Consider the following 14,167-nt stretch of genomic DNA (forward strand, 5'->3'; position numbering starts at 1 on the left):
ATTTTCATTCTCACATCCTGTTCGCAACTTTAGTTAAAACCTTAACCTGAGTCAGAGCCTACGTTTTTTGCAACGTTCCAGTCTCCTATTCCCCTCGACATTTCTACACTGGGCTTCTGAGATTTATGCGATTTTTATGGCAAACTCATAATTTATTAGTTCTACACTCTACAGCAATCGATATTGATGTTTCCAAGCAGTTATACTCTAGTGAGGTCCACGTTATAATGGCAGTATTTGATTAACATTGGTGTTGCTATCCTTTTCTATCATTCGACAGAGCAGATAGAGCTATCCTTTTCCACCTCTGCAACGTTGCCAGATCATTCTCCAATAAGTAGCAATATAATTAATTTCAATCAATCTTGAACAGAAATTATCTTGAACGAAATAGAAAATATTCAGTGTTAATCATGAAAACATCTTCAATCATTAGAATTTTTTTTCGATAAATAAAATATAATGATTGATTGAACGAGCGAAGTGAGGTCCAAGATTCAAGTCGACGGTTTGACATTTCTCTTAATGTTTAAATGTTTATAAATTATATTGAATTATGATAAAATGAAATGAATAATGAAAAAAAATCTTTATTAGGCGGAGTTAGGACTTTCAAGTCCTCTCTACCACTCAACTTCGAAACGATCTGAGAACCTCGATGATCTGAGAACTTTGACACTAGACCTGAGCCCGCCAGGTAACTCAGGTCTATTTGACCGAACGAAGTGAGGTCTAAGATTCAAGTCATTTCTCTTAATGTTTAAATGTTTATATGTTGCACATTTACGGCGAAACGCGGTAATAGATTTCCATGAAATTTGACAGGTATGTTCCTTTTTTAATCGACGTATATACAAGGTTTTTGGAAATTTTGCATTTCAAGGATAATATAAAAGGAAAATGAGCCTCCTTCATACGCCAATATTGGAGTAAAAATTAGACTATAGAATTATTCATCATAAATAGCTGACAAGTGATTACACAGATGTGTGGAGAAGCCAGTCTATTGCTGTATTTCCATAAGGTCTATAGTTTCAATCAGGTACTTGTGGATGAGAATACTGCGTGAGGTTCACTGCTCACAGAACTACTAGTTAATATCAACAATCTACCTATTTTGGACTATGTGTAACCTTATCTTAATCTGGGAGGGGGATAGCACAAGGTTATCTTATTTTTCATCTTGATGATGAAATGCTGCAAATGCTGCAAAACAACATCATCATACATCATGTATGAATCAAAAAGAATAAAGAATTATGAACATATATTTTCATATTTCATCAGATATACTTGTTTCAGCTTTCAGCTATATTCTATAGGAAGCATTGACAAGGCAGAGAATTGGCAACGTTGCTCTACTGTCTTTCTCCACTGCCATCATAACGTGACATCACTCTAAGAGTGAATAAAGCTCATTCTAGTCCAAAAGCCAGACAACTATGAACTCTTCAATTTCAGCCGTTTTCCTCCGCTCAGTTTTGAAACTGCTACTGCAAAACGACTGTATAAGTTTTATAGTCCATAAACAAATATTTCAGCAACGTTATGAGTGGCGAACACGTTTGTGGTCTCAAGAAAAAACAGAGCAGCATGTTCTAGCGGTGAGACCGTAGAAAACAGTTTATAGACAAACTCATACACACACACACACACACACACACACACACACCACACACACACACACACATACAGACCAATACCCAAAAGCCACTTTTGGACTCAGGGGACCAGGACACCTTAATTTTTTCGGAAAGCGCAAAAATTTCTTTGACTTTCCTCTTCATTTCCGATCATGTTACAAATGAAGAGGTTCTCAGGAGAATGGGTAAGAAACTGCAACTCATTGGTGAAATCAAGGAGCGCAAATCAAGGTACCTGGGTCACATAATGAGAGGTCACAAATGGAATATTGCACCTCATTATGTTGATTATAGTGGGGCGAAAAAGGGTATCTTGGTTGCGCAATTAAAGGGATTGGTTCAAGTGCACCTCAAATGAACTTTTCAAGTCAGCTGTTAGCAGGGTGAAAATTTCCATCATGATAGCCAACCTCCGCCATGGAGACGGCACATGAAGAAGAAAATTGCCTTACCTATGGTAATAGGGCAAGGAAAGTAAAAAGAGCTTCTTCAGTTCTCTCATTGATGCATTTTGGGTAATTGTCAATAATCAAATATTCATAGGGCTTCAGCAGATGTCTGAAAAATATATATGATACAAAGATAGACTTTGAGGCCTGGTTTCACAAAATCCTGTTGAGTTTCAATCGTGATTAATTGCCACCAGAACCAATCAGAGAAGGCTTTACCGAGAACCAATCGAAGAAGGCTTTTTCGAAAAGAATGCTTCTCTGATTGAAATCGTGGTATTTAGACACGATTGAAATTTAACAGGCTTTTGTGCAACCGAAACTAGGTTTTTAAAACTGTATTAATTCCATTTACAATGTGTTGAAACTCTATTATTGAGTGAATTATGAGTTATTTTGTTTAGAATCCACTCAATGCAATCCTTCTCATGTGAGTCTCATCTACGGATATTCAGTACTAAGTTTTGGTGCAGAAATTAATGATGAAAATGCGGATAAATTGTCATCTTTTTCATGTTTGAATGAAAATTCCCATACTTTAGGCTGGGAAAATATAAACTTCATTTTGAACTGGTTGATTACCTCGAGTATATTGAATTTGTGATAATCATACGAGGATAGCCAATTACCATACGAGAAAATTCAAAAACACTCGTAGAATAGCCAATCTATCAAGTATCATTAATCTTCAAGTCTTCAAGTATCGATAATCAATCCAAGTATATCGATAATCTCTGCTGATAACTCTTCACGAATACTAGTAGTTCTGTGAACAGTGGACCTCGCGCTCAGTAAGTTACATTGGCCTGTTTTCCCAAAATTTAGTAAACAATTTATCAATTTAAAATGTCTCGAAAAAATCCTAAATAAACGTAGAGATTTCTGTCTCATCGTACCGTGACGTGTCGTCCCGGAATGTGAGAGTGTGAGCGCTGTTATCAGGTCTGGCTGCCGTCGATACGTAAATCTAATCAACCCACAACCCATCAGAGAACATTCTGTGTTGTCGTGTTGGCGAAAAATCGGTGTTTTGAAATTAACAAAATAAACTAGACTACCATAATGCTGATTTCCTACAAACTTCATTTCTCACTTCTAATGATTTCAGAAATCAATTTATTTTCAAATATAATTTGTTGCAATTTCAATCATCAGATTAAAAAAGAATAAAGTGAAAAAAAGGTTTCTATCAATAACTCCAAACTCCAAACTAGAATCTATTAGCCTCAGCTGATGGAAAGACAAAGTTAGTTGACCAAGCGAAGTGAGGTCTAAGATTCAAGTCGACGGTTTGGCATTTCTCTTAATGTTTAAATGTTTACATGTTGCGCATTTACGGCAAAACGCGGTAATAGATTTTCATAAAATTTGACAGGTATGTTCCTTTTTTAATTGCGCGTCGACGTCTATACAAGGTTTTTGGAAATTTTGCATTTCAAGGATAATATAAAAGGAAAAATGAGCCTCCTTCATACGCCAATATTAGAGTAAAAATCATACTATAGAATTATTCATGATAAATTAGCTGACAAGTGATTATACAGATGTGTGGAGAAGCCAGTCTATTGCTGTATTTCCATAAGGTCTATAATTCCAATCAGGTACTTTTGGATGAGAATCTGGGTGAGGTCTACTGTTCACAGAACTACTAGTAGACAACTGTCTACGTTGATGGAAAGATACATTTTCAAGATGTTCGATGTTTTTGAACGGGTAGTATTATAGTCCACTAGACAGCTGATTTATGGTGAATAAGTCTGATTCTTACGGTAATATTGGCGTTCAAAGGAGACTCCTTTTCCTTTTGTATTATCCTTAAAATGCAAAATTTCAAAAAACCGTAAGTAACCTTTGTATGTTGACCTTTTACGTCGACGCGAAATTCAAAAAGGAACATAGCCTACCTGTCGAATTTCATGGAAATCAAATGCTACATTTCGCTGTAAATGCGGAACATAACAAAAGTATAAAAATAGAGAGGAATTCAAAACCGTCTTTACTTTACTTTACTTTACTTGTTCGTCACAATTACTGAACTGCATTAAGGGAGCAACGATCCCGCAGTATATGACACGTCAAAGTTTAATCTAATATCTACCATCCCTCCTATTTCAACACTACAGATCCCACATAACATACATCAATCAAACACTATTCAACAAGGAAGTCTGCTAACCTGTACGGACACAATACAATAAGGAATTCCCTGAGTGTTTTTTTGAACTCCTTCAAGCCATCAATTTCTCTTATGTGAGATGGGATTGAATTAAATATTTTCATTCCCATATAAAACGGGCCACTCTCCAGCAGGCTTAGTCTGTGATGTGGGTAAACAAAACCTCTAAATCGAGTATTATGGGGATGACTCACCTGGTTCTCCTCATACATTCGTCTATTTTTAAAAACGAAGATTGCTAAATCTAATATATAAATAGCAGGAGCCGTCAGCAATCTCTTTTCTTCAAAATAAGGTCTGCAAGAGCGCATTGTATTAATCTTATAAATTATCCTAATGGCTTTCTTCTGCAGTATGAATATTCCATTATTCTCTATACTTTTTCCCCAAAAAATAACTCCATATCTCATATCTGACAGAAAATAAGCATGATATACAAAAAGAACAGTTTTTTCACTCCCTACTCTAGCCATTACTCTTAATGCAAACAAGGCTCTATTCAATTTACCAGTGACATGAGAAATATGAAGCTTCCACTTCGAATCACTCTCCATCATCAGACCCAAGAATGTCGTGGAATCAGAAGTTTCAACTCTACTTTGCGTATTCAAGTTTATTCCAAAACTTTTATAGTCTCTACTGAAGGGAATTACTTTAGTTTTTTTGCAGTTCAAACTAAGACTATTCTGAACAAACCACGAATCTAATTCAGTAAGACACCTCTCAGCCTCTCTTATCAAACATTCACTGTTCCTACTGGTGATTAAAGCTGTAGTGTCGTCCGCAAAAAGAGAGAGTTTGAAATTGACGTGACTCTCGATGTCATTAACATAGACCAGGTATAGGAGGGGACCCAATATTGAACCCTGCGGTACTCCCTGAGACATAGGTAACCAAGAAGAGCTGCATGTTTCATTACCAACAGATATTGACACTCTATGGAACCTCCCCGATAAAAAATATGACTGGAACCATGAGTATTCTTTCCCATTTACACCATAATATTTCAATTTGTGCAATAGAAGATCATGTTGAACATTATCAAAAGCTCCCGACAAGTCACAGAAAATACTCAGAGCCTGTTCAGAGTCATCCCTAGCCTTAAGTGTCCCCTGGTTAATTCCGAAAACAGCATCTTCAATGGATCTGCCCTTTCTAAATCCAAACTGTGACTTGCAAAAAAGAGAGGATTTTTCAAAAAAATTATTGAGCTGAGTATGAGAAGCCCGTTCAAAAACTTTCGAGAAAGATGAGAGCAGAGCTACTGGTCTAAAATTAGCAACATCATTCTTATCCCCCTTCTTGTACAAAGGTTTCAAAACAGCGTATTTCAACAAGTCAGGAAAATGTCCAGTATCAAAAGAGAGATTAATCAAGTATGTTAGAGGCTTAAGTATGAGATTACATGACTTTTTAATGATAAATATAGGAATGCCATCCCACCCCGCTGAACTCTTATTTTTTAAGCCTGTCATTATCCTGAGAACCTGCCCTTCCGACAATGGTTGAAATCTGAACTGTCTAATACCCCTATTATTCTCTATTCTATGTTGTCTGAATGCTTGTAGGTACTCTTTAATGTCCTCTAAGTTGCACCTATGTGCTTTGGATTTCCTGTTGAAGTGCTCATTGAAACATTCTGCAACCTGTACAGGCTCGTCAACCAAAACTCCATCCGCAAACAATTTTGGGCATTCGTTTTTGAAAGATGAATTTCACATAGTATTCCTTATTACCTGCCAAGTAGCCTTTGTAACATTATCCGAATGCTTAATCACACTATCAAGATATTTTTTCTTGGCCAAAGTAATTGTTTTTTTCAGTACCTTACTATACTTTTTAACATATAAATGAAAGCTAGGATCCCGCCTTGCATCATTCTTCAAAGACATTAACAACTCTCTTTTTGTTTTAAGTGAGATCCTCAAACCTGGAGTCAACCATTTTTTTATTGAACTATTCTTTTTAATCTTCATGGTTTTGATTGGAAATGCCTCCATGAAGCATCGATTGAATCTAGAGAAAAACTTCTTGAAACACAAATCACAGCTAGAGGATGTAAAACAATCTTCCCAAGTTTCCACTTTCAATAAATCTAAAAAGCCTTCAACATTTTTGCTTGAGAAAATTCTCTTACTTATATACCTCTCATCCTCACATTGTTTTCGACCAATAAGCTTGACAAATATCGCATGATGATCAGACAAACCCAAGTCAATCACCCCACCCACAACGCTCTCAGATACAACATTGGTTATTATGTTGTCAATACAAGTTGATGTAGTATAAAACGGCCCTGATTGAATTCTTGTTGGACTATTGATCAAAAGAGTAAACCCATGAGAAGAGAACACATTAATGAATTGTTTGCACTGGATCGAGTAATGATCCAAGACATTGATATTAAAATCACCACATAGAAAAATATTCTTCCGCATGACATCCGAACTCAATCTGCAAAGAAGTGTATCCAGTCGCGAAAAGAAGTCATCCAAAGAACTATCCGGTGTTCTATAGAGAGATACTACAACAGAACATTCTCTTTTACCACCACACAATCCCTCGGACTCAACTGCAGCAACTTCGAACACCCTCTCTGAAGAAAAACCATTAATATCCTCTCTAACCGTGACAGAAATATCATCCCTAACTAAGATTGCAACTCCCCCTCTTGCCTTACTTTCTCTACAAAATGCTGATCTCAGTGAGTACCCCTCAAGAGAGCTCAAAACCCCACAATTATCCCTTCTCAGCCAGTGCTCGCTCAAACAAATCATAGCTGGTTGCCAATTTTCACTCACTAAAGCAGCTTCCAGAGACTCAACCTTACCCATAAACCCCTGAATGTTGAGACTCATAATGGTAGTATCATTGCCCAAATTATCTAACCCACCACTTGGGCTTAGGTTACCGGTTCTAAAAAAATACTGGAATTTTGAAGAGCTTGTAGAGCCTGTCCATCAATCATTGATGAAGACTGGCCAGCTGGTGACATGCGTACGTGTGCAGACCTGTCATTCACGTGACTAAAAGATTTAACACTCTCATAAGGAAGACTATTTTTTGCCAAAGTTAACTCAGCAACTATATTCAGAAAATCCTTAGCTAGCCTCAGCTTTCCCGTTGAATCTTAGACCTCACTTCGCTTGGTCAATTACCTTTTAGAGCTGTTTGAAGCCCTACCCTACCATGGATTATCAACACTTGTTAGCAAATATCCACGAAAACAACCCCTACACAAACTCAGCTCCTCTCGACAACTCCCCAATTCACTTAACTAAACATACCGATTAGAAAGAACATACGAGCAGCAAAAACCTGAAATGAAAGATGGCCGATGAACAATGGCTCGCTCGAAACATAAGGTGCACTAGCAAAAACAAACAGAATTATCTTATTAGATGGGGTATTTGTAATGATTTGACTGCTTGTTTAGCTGTGGGGTGAGGTTGGAGATAAGAGAGGGAGATGGATATATGGGAGAGTGTATTTGAAGGAGTGAGGGGTGTAGAGCAAACAAATGGCAAGAAAGAGATGAATGATTGAAGAAATGTAGAGAAGTGAAATGATGGGGTAAGGTTGAGGGATGAGTGAGAGAGATGGATAAGTAGGAAAGTGTATCTGAAGGAGTGAGAGGCGTGTAGAGCAAATTTCAAGAGAGAGATGAATGATTGAAGAAATCTAGAGAAGTGGGGTGATGGAGTAAGGTTGAGGGATGAGTGAGAGAGATGGATAAGTAGGAAAATGTATCTGAAGGAGTGAAAGGGATGTAGAGCAAAGGAATTGTAAGAGAGAGATGAATGATTGAAGAAATCTATATATGTGGTGTGATGAAGTATGGTTGAGGGATGACTGAGAGAGATAGGTAAGTAGGAAAATGTATCTGAAGGAGTGAGAGGGGTGTAGAGCAACAAATTGCAAGAGAGAGATGAATGATTGAAGGAATCTAGAGAAGTGTAGTGATGGGGTAAGGTTTAGGGGTAAGTGAGAGAGATGGATGAGTAGGAAAATGTATCTGAAGGAGTGAGAGCAAACATGTATTTTGAGAGAGAGATGAATGATTGAAAAAATCTAGAGAAGTGTGGAGTTGGAGTAAGGTTGAGGGGTAAATGAGAGAGATGGATAATCGGGAAAATGTATCTGGAGGAGTGAAAGGGGTGTAGAGCAGACACATTTCAAGAGAGAGAGATGAATGATTGAAGAAATCTGGAAGAGCTAGACGGACCAGCATGCATATTATAATTCGAGTGAATGAACTGATAAACATTGCACTCATATATTAATCCATCCATGAAATTTATGCACGTAAATTTTGTGCAAACAGTGGGAGTTTTTAAGTATTTGATTTAGGGCAGACAAGTCTCAGCTTCAGACGTCAGGAGTCAATCTGGCAACGGGGAGAGTTGTTTACCCAGCGGCTTTGCTACAGAAGCTTAGCACTGGATCCCGGTTGTCACAGAACGCGTGTCGCTACCCTCCCTTTGCGTCTTCATTACGTTGCCGCCCTGTAACTAGATACCCTGGGGCTCTCTCTCTTCAAAAATCATTCCCTCTCACTCGCTCTCATGTTCGCTTTGTCGGTCCCTCTCGCTCGTTCTCATGTTTGAAGACTAGCGGTACTCCTCTTGTCAGCCAGACTTCTCTTTGTAGCGAGCCGTTTGTTTTTACAGAGCTCCCGGAGATTTCCTGGAGCCGTCTTTCACTGGAGACAACGTTTTGCAGCTGGAGGAGAGGAATGTTTGCTATTTCTATCAGAATTCGACCAGAGAGTATAGAATGTTACATTCTATGTAACTCTCTCAATTCAACAGGACGGATGTTGAATTGAATTGATGCTGCTTGGAGAGGAATGCGAGTGGTGGTGAAACGTCACTTAACTTAGTTAAATATTAATGATTGATTTGTGGTATCACTTTATCTATCTTTCTCTCTCTCTCTCTCTCTCACACACACTCTCTCTCAACCACTCTTTCTCACTGATCTACTTTCAGCCTACTCCATTTTATTAATCAATGTTATAATCAATATTATATAGAAACGTTCCCAATCATTTAAAACAGTCTGAAAATTACAGTATTAACACCTACAAGCAACATTCGAGTAGATGGTTATTAGAAATTGGCAGGGATGCTGCAGAGCAACTGATTCAATCCGCCTTCTTATTCAGAACCTAGTGAATTTGCCATTTATAATGATTACGTATAGCCTTTAAGCTACAATTTATATATTTGTCTATATATACTTATTACCAGTATGGAATTTCATTGTGTGCAATTCATATTCTTGATTTACTGATGAATGTTAGTTGATTCAATTGAAATAATTTTTAATTATAATATGTACAAAACATGAGAACATAATGTCAATCAACTTGAAAGAACTCACTCTCCACTCACAGACTTAAGTCTTTGTGGAGAGTATTCACTTTTAAATGTGTAAATTAATTTCATGAATTTGTATTATGTTTTGTGAATAAAAAGCTATTTGATTTGATTTGATTTGAATGATTTGATCTTATCTACCTATATAATTATTCTACTTTATTAATTTTCTGTTTTTCTTTCTCTTGAATATTCTTAACATATTGATTAATACTTTTACAATATTTCCATTTATAAATAAATCCTTAGTTGAATTGATGAAATTAACGATTTGGTAGAGAGTTAGTGGGAAGGATATTTTGAATATTCTTTCCGAAGAATGGACATTGATATGTCCAAAGCTCCGCCAATTTATGTAGATGCTTAACAATATTATCTATATCTATTACCAATTGCTTTTTTTTCATATCATATGCAGTTCATTTTCTTAGTTTATATTATGTAAATTCATCTATAATTTTGCTGTATTGTAAGCTATTGTATATAAGTGTATAAGCCAGTATATATTGTAATCTACATGAATAAAGTACTCAATCAATCGCTCTCTTTCTCACTCACTCTCTCTTTCTCTCACTATTTCCCACTCCGTCTCCTATCCTTCTCTTCTTCTTCTTCTTCTTTGTCGTCGTCTCCTTCTTCTTCTTCTTCTTCTTCTTCCTCTTCTTCTTCGCCACTTTCTCTGCCGCCTCATCCTAGCTGTTGTCATGCTAACGCCAAAGGCTCACGATTCTAGAAAATGCTAGAAACACCAAAATCTATTGGAACAAAATTGCAGCAAGTTGTGTATAGTTGTACAGGAATGACGGCCATATAAGGGGAGAAGAAAAAGATGGAGATAGAGAGAGAAGAAGGAGGAGAAGAAGAAGAATGCACATCATCTACAGATGAATTTGTTGTTGTTGAATTTTAGTTGGAGATCATCACAATAGGTTGAAATGTGTATACTATTCCTATCAGAATAGATCCAGAGAGTTTGGAATGTAACATTTGTTTCAATTCAATATTATTATATTCTCTTAATTCAAAAGGATAAAAGTTGAATTGAATACATGGTATTTGAAGAGGAATGTACTATTCTGATCACAATTCAACAGGATAGATGTAGAATTGAATAGATGTAGATGTGAGTGCTGCTCTAAGAGTACATTGGATAAGATTCGGAATGTAATGAATATAATATTCATATATACTTTATTCATGATGTTGATAAATATGTCTGCGGTATCGCTAGGAACTTGAATGCAAGAACATCTTTCTTTGGAACTAATGAAGAATAAGAATAATTCCATTGCCATTAAACAATGACACTTTTTTGGCGGTGTCAAAAAATATACAGATGAAAATTACTGATATATTGCAATTACATAATTTAATTTAGATTTTTTTTTTGCTTTTTAATAGATGCAGGTTCGAGGACAATCCAACATTAGCCAATTATCGTCAAGATCCTCTTCCATACACAGGCCTTGCCTTTTTCATAAAGTTTATTAGAAAAATAATGTTGTATTTTCTGCAACTACAATATATAACGGTTAGATTTAGTTATTATGATTGATTATTTAAGTTCAACTGTCAGTTTTATTTAAGATTATTTGGTTGCAGAAGATGTAGGATTTAAATTTTTGTACCTTTTCATCATAAATAATGAAAATCAAATTTTGGAGGCACTTCACTACTCTACCCTACCAAGATCGTATGGAATGAGGCTTGGAAGAATATTATTGAATGAGCATATTGTTATATAATCTGTAGTTTCAGTTTTATCGAGAATTATTTAAACAATTTACATTTGAAGAATATATATAATGTCTCTGGCCATAGACCTTGGAACGGCAAGAGTAATGGAGTGGCTTTAAAATTTGAGAGACTCTCGCAATTCTGTGTACTCTTACTCAGAAATAGCTTTCCTTTGAGCAGCTTCACAGACATGATACTCTCGATTCATCTTCTCATGTTATTATCATGATGCATTGATGTGTGCAAACAGAGATTTATATATTTATATCCTTTTAAGACAACACTGACCGCTGACTTTATCGAGAACATTTTCAGTAAAATTGTTCCACAGATATCCCAACCGCAGTTATAGAGGGCAGTTTTGACCTCTGTGAGCATACATTCTTAAATAACTGCGGTTTGGATATCTATGGAACAATTTTACTAAAAATGTTGGCAATAAAGTACAACTATTGATAATATACATTCGGATTAGTCGACCAGAACACTAATTTAGGACATCAAACTATACGTCATCGTCTAATCACATTAATATTTAGTTTATTTTGAGCTCTTGATTCTCGCTTCTGAACCTCTCAATCTGGAACTTTCTATTAAACATTTTTTGTGTTTTATTCTTGAAGCCCACATGTCATCCAATCTCTGAAGCGGAAAACCAAAGTTCTCAATAGAGAACAACGAATAGAATTCACGTTATGCAATGCAAGAATTTATAAAAACGTTGTCTTTTTCCAAGAGGACCACCATTGATTAAATCGAATATACCTACTAATCACTCTTCTACTGTAGTTCGATATTCTTCTCGATTAAATAAAAACTCCATGAAATTTGAATTTGAAATGTATGTTAAGCAGAAGAAGAAGATGATGAAGAAGAAGAAGAAGAAGAAGAAGAAGAAGAAGAAGAAGAAGAAGAAGAAGAAGAAGAAGAAGAAGAAAAGAAGAAGAAGAAGAGAAGAAGAAGAAGAAGAAGAAGAAGAAGAAGAAGAAGAAGAAGAAGAAGAAGAAGAAGAAGAAGAAGAAGAAGAAGAAGAAGAAGAAGAAGAAGGAGAAGAAGAAGAAGAAGGAGAAGAAGAAGGAGAAGAAGAAAAAGAAGAAGAAAGAATAGTAGGACGGTTGGACAGCTACAGGCGTGGCTGCAGCGTAGCAGAAGATCCTGGTGAATAAGTTAGTCGCGAGAGAGGTGGACTGACCAACGAATGAATAGCTACCGTTTGTTTATTCACCGCTTTATTTAGAATGTAGTGATCGTCTCCCGACTCAGACAAAGTGGACATCCGAAGCCAATGGAATGCCCCAGCCCAAGCCAATGCCTTCCATATCTGGGCAGTCAGTGTCCCCAAGCGGACACCGCGATTAATATTAATCCAGTAAGCCGCTTCTCCATTGGGAGAGATCCACACATTATTTCAGATTCTAAAGAATGGTCACGCATCTTTTGCGTGCAACCTAACCTAGATGAACAACAAGAGTAGCTTGAGACAAAATATGATAGAGCTGTGGTTTATGCCTGCTCGACGATAACATAAAGAAGAATAATATATTATTGAAGTAATCAATGGTTGAGTTCAAAGCCACTGATTGGTGAGTGAACGATTAGATCGGTGAGTGAACGTGGCTCTGAACGAAGTACTGTTTTGTCGTTGAACGATGCATAGACTCACATGCAGCGCTAGATTATTTGGAATTGAAATCGGCCATTAAGGGGACAGCCAGGAAGATTATTACATACTAAAGATCTTGAAGATTTTTGTGATCTATAATATTACAAAACATATATATTATATAATATCTAGCTCTAAAATACCTCAATGGAACCTTTAATTTCAAGTAAGTATCTTCCATTGGGAAGGCATACATAATAGGTGTTGTGCGTTTATACCTCTTCAAGGTCTTTGGTCTAAGTGATAAGAAAAAAAAGTCATATCCGGTTCGTTCACTAATCAGTTAATCGTACTTTTCCACCGATGGAAAAGAACGTAAATAGAGTAGCTGAACGTAAACAGACATGGCTGAATATGAGTTGTTTACAAATGATGGACTCCATTATAATTTATTTGGGAGCAGAGAAATGCATGATTACTTAAATTTAATAACATTTAAAATATTTTACAAAGCATTTAAAACTACTCCAATAGCCAGTATATATTGTAATCTACATAAATAAAGTACTCAATCAATCAATCAATCAATCAATCACCTGATGGTTTTCCATTTTAATTGATTACAATGAAATAGGTTAAGTTCTAGTTTTGTTTACAAAATATGATCAACAGGGGAAACATCTGTCAGTCATGACTCATGAGCAACCGTTCAGCCACAGAATACACACAAAATGGAAGGTATCAATCTAACCAAGATTTGAGTGCACCAATACCACGACACATGACTGCATCATCTTGTTAGAAATTAAAACTACTGCTGTATTACAATGCTACACTTTCTTTCAAGATTGCGGATTATGGCGTCAAGATACTAGCCGACTTTTCATTCAATGGTTCATCTGTGATCACTAATCTGTGATCAGGTTTTTTACTGAACGTGAAAAAAACCCGATGGAATTGATCAGTGGCTTTGAACTCAACCAATGATAATAAATGATACAGTCATCGATACTAAGTTATCAGTATAGTCACTCAAGTGATGACTAAAGTGCGAGATAAATTACTTTTAACACGGCTCTTTCTCGAAGACGGAGAGGTCCGATGCTCTATCCTCCACTAATCACTCCCACTACCTAGCAGCATTCTCCTTCTTTTTGTGTCTGAGTGAGAGAGCTTTG

The sequence above is a fragment of the Nilaparvata lugens genome, chromosome 6, assembly GCF_014356525.2.
Source record: "Nilaparvata lugens isolate BPH chromosome 6, ASM1435652v1, whole genome shotgun sequence".
Lineage (NCBI taxonomy): Eukaryota > Metazoa > Arthropoda > Insecta > Hemiptera > Delphacidae > Nilaparvata > Nilaparvata lugens.